Genomic DNA, 4,439 nt, shown 5'->3' on the forward strand with positions numbered 1-4,439 from the left:
TTTAAGTGAACAGCAAAAATCAAAACAATTTGCACGCTAAGGAGATGTTTAATTCTATGCCTTGAATTGACATACTTTGCAACATATTTTTATCAAGCCCGTTAGTTTAACAAAATGAGAGCCACAAGTTAACAAGGCTAATTTTTTTGTCATATTTGTTTGTGTGTATATAATGTGACGCCCTAGTGTCGCTTGCATAATGTGTGGCTTGAATCAAACATACATCTAAGCTCGCCAAATTTTCATAAACTTATGTCTCACAACCTTTGGTAAAGAAGTCGCAAACCATATATTCCCCAAATAAAAAATTCTAAATCTTTTTGTGACAATTTTTTGAGTGCTCACTAAATTTCATCATGAAATCACATTTATGGAATTCATGGCAAAAAAACGGTGTTTGAAAAGTGTTATTTTGGAAAGCATTTTGGAGTGGTTATTTTTTTGTCATGACTTTCATGAATATCATTTCATAGTGAAATTTTACAAGCAATCAAAAAAATTGTCAAATTCTCTAAAAAAATCAATCCTTTTTGATTTTTTGAATTTGTTTTCAATATTTTTGGATTTTATTGTTCAAATGAGCTTGGGAGGAGAAGATGATTATCCTATTGGTTTCGCTTCACACTCACATCACCATTTTCTTCATTTAACCATACAAGTCAATGCTTTATTAGCGTACTCGCCGGCCTTTGCATGTTTTAAAGAAACGAGAGTGAATCTAGTAGCCTCCCGCCCTTATACATAAAATAGGGGACAATTTTAGGTTGATTTAGTTCCTAGGAACACTTCGAAGTACTTATGAGAGTATGATGTTGCCTAGGTCGAGTACATTCTATCAATTATGAATGAAGGATCTAGCATGGACAAGAAAGATTCAACTAGAGTATGATCAAGCATGGAGAAAGCAGCAGGATTACAGTAGCAAAGATGGAACTTCAAATGATGATTTGAGGACTTTGAAGACACTGTGATGACATGTGAGGGATATGGAGAAACATACGACAAAACAATTTATATTTTTCTCCATAGCCATATATAAGTGTTGTGTGTCCTTAGTTTTGTGGGAGCTCCATGTATTATTTGGAGTTAAGGACTATGTGTCATTTTTGTAGTACATTTTTTCTTGTAGGATACCGATTCAAAGTTGGATTCAACCCTGGAGTGATCACTCCGGCTCTGGGTCGACTATTTCTTCCTATAAGCTAGCTAAAGATCCATCGTTATACATCCACCAATGGAGGCGGAATCAATGCTCATGTCAGGTTTCATATTCAAAGAGAGATGTGAAGCAAGCACCCAATTTGACTACTCAAATTGTTGGAAATATGCCCTAGAGGCAATAATAAATTGATTATTATTATATTTCCTTGTTCATGATAATCGTTTATTATCCATGCTAGAATTGTATTGATTGGAAACTCAAATACATGTGTGGATACATAGAAAACACACTGTCCCCGGTGAGCCTCTGTAGGACTAGCTCGTTGATCAAAGATGGTCAAGGTTTCCTGGCCATAGACATGCGATATCGTTTGATAATGGGATCACATCATTAGGAGAATGATGAGATGGACAAGACATAAACTATGAACATAGCATATGATCGTGTCAGTTTATTGCTACTGTTTTTCTGCAAGTCAATGTATATGTTCCTATGATCATGAGATCATACAACTCCCGGACACCGGAGGAATACGTTGTGTGTATCAAACGCCACAGCGTAATTGGGTGACTATAAAGGTGCTCTACAGGTATCTTCAAAGGTGTTTGTTGGGTTCGCGTGAATCAAGACTAGGATTTGTCACTCTGTGTGATGGAGAGGTATCTCTGGGCCCACTTGGGAATACAACATCACAACAAGCCTTGCAAGCAATGTTGTTGGGGAACGTTGCATGGGAATCAAAAAATTTCCTACGCACACGAAGACCTATCATGGTGATGTTCATCTACGAGAGGGAGATCAGATCCACATACCCTTGTAGGCCGCTAAGCGGGAAACGTTAAGAAACGTGGTTGATGTAGTGGAACAACTTCGTGATTTAAATCACTGTCGTCCCACGATCCGTCCTGATCTAGCACCGAACGGACGACACCTCCGCGTTCAGCACACGTACAGCTCGATGACGATCTCCGCCTTCTTGATCCAGTAAGAGAGATGAGGAAGTAGATGAGTTCTCTGGCAGCGTGACAATGCGTTGGTCATGGTGATGATCTATTCATGCAGGGCTCGCCCGAGCTCCGCAGAAAACCGATCTAGAGGAAGAACTATGAAGTAGAGGTTTAGGGTTGCACGTGGCAAAGTTGTGTCTCAAAAACCCTAAAACCTCTAGTATATATAGGATGAGGGGAGGGGCTAGCCTTGGGGCTCAAGGGAGCCCCTAGGGCGGCGGCCGAAGGGAGGAGGTGGGACTCCCACTCCAATTCGGTTTGGAAGGTGGAGTCCCTTCCTTCCTTCCCACCTCCTTTTTTTCTCCTTAGATTTTTTCCCTTAGCCGAAATAGCCCTATTGGGATAGCCTCACCAGCCCACCAAGGGCTGGTGCGCCACCCATGGGCTATGAGGTTCTCTCCCAGGTGGGTGGCCCCTCCCAGTAAAAACCCGGAACCCATTCATCACTCCCGGTACACTTCCCGCAATGCCCGAAATCTTTCCGGAGGCCAAATGAAACAATCATATATATCAATCTTCGTTTCTGTACCATTCCGAAAACCCTTGTGATGTCCATGATCTCATCCGAGACTCTGAACAAACCTTCGGTCACCAACACTTATAACTAAACTATACCGAAACGTCACCGAACCTTAAGTGTGCAGACCCTGCGGGTTCGAGAACTATGCAAACATGACCTGAGACACTCCCCGGTCAATATCCAATAGCGGGACCTGGATGTCCATATTGGATCCTACATATTCTACGAAGATCTTATCGGTTGAATCTCTGTGCCAAGGATTCATATAATCCCGTATACCATTCCCTTTGTCCTTCGGTATGTTACTTGCCCGAGATTTGATCGTCGGTATCCCTATACCTATTTCAATCTCGTTATCGGCAAGTCTCTTTACTCGTTACGTAATACAAGATCCCGTGACTAACACTTTAGTCACATTGCTTGCAAGGCTTATATGTGATGTTGTATTACCGAGTGGGCCCCGAGATACATCTCAGTTACACGGAGTGCAAATCCCAGTCTTGATCCATGCTAACTCAATGGACACCTTCGGACATACCTATAGAGCACCTTTATAGCCACCCAGTAACGTTGCGACGTTTGATACACACAAGGTATTCCTCCGGTGTCAGTGATTTACATGATCTCATGGTCATAGGAATGAATACTTGACATGCAGAAAACAATAGCAACAAAATGACACGACCACATGCTACGTTTATAGTTTGGGTCTTGTCCATCACATCATTCTCCCAATGATGTGATCTAGTCATCAAGTGACAACACTTGCATATGGTCAGAAAACCTTAACCATTCTTGATCAACTGGCTAGTCAACTAGAGGCTTACTAGGGACATAATTTTGTCTATATATCCACACATGCATTTATGTTTTCATTCAATACAATTATAGCATGGATAATAAACGATTATATTGAAACAAGAAATATAATAATAAATATTTTATCATTGCCTCTAGGGCATATTTCCAACAGTCTCCCACTTGCACTAGAGTCAATAATCTAGTCTCACATCGCTATGCGATTTACATTGAAATGAATCTAACACCCATACAATTCTGATGTTGATCATGCTTTGCTCGTGGAAGAGGTTTAGTCAACGGATCTGCAACATTCAGATCCGTGTGCACTTTGCAAATATTTATGTCCTCTCCTTCGACATAGTCGCGGATGAGGTTGAAGCGTCGTTTGATGTGTCTGGTCTTCTTGTGAAACCTTCGTTCCTTGGCTAGAGCAATGGCACCACTGTTTTCACAGAACAGAGTTATTGGATTTAGTGCGCTCGGCACAACTCCAAGATCCGTCATGAACTGCTTCATCTAGACACCGTCCTTAGTCGCCTCCGAGGCAGCCATGTACTCCGCTTCACATGTAGAATCTGCTATGACGCTTTGCTTGGAACTGCACCATCTTACCGCACCCCCATTGAGAATAAATACGTATCCGGTTTAAGACTTAGAGTCATCCGGATCAGTGTCAAAGCTTGCATCGACGTAACCCTTTACGACGAGCTCTTTGTCACCTCCGTAAACTAGAAACATTTCCTTAGTACTTTTCAGGTACTTTAGAATATTCTTGACCGCCGCCCAGTGTTCCACTCCTGGATCACTTTGAAACCTGCCTGCCATACTTATGGCCAGGCTGATGTCCGGTCTTGTGCACAACATTGCATACATGATAGACCCTATGGCTGAAGTATAGGGGACGATACTCATCTTTTCTCTATCTTCTGCAGTTACTCGACACTGAGTC

The sequence above is a fragment of the Hordeum vulgare genome, chromosome 1H, assembly GCF_904849725.1.
Source record: "Hordeum vulgare subsp. vulgare chromosome 1H, MorexV3_pseudomolecules_assembly, whole genome shotgun sequence".
Lineage (NCBI taxonomy): Eukaryota > Viridiplantae > Streptophyta > Magnoliopsida > Poales > Poaceae > Hordeum > Hordeum vulgare.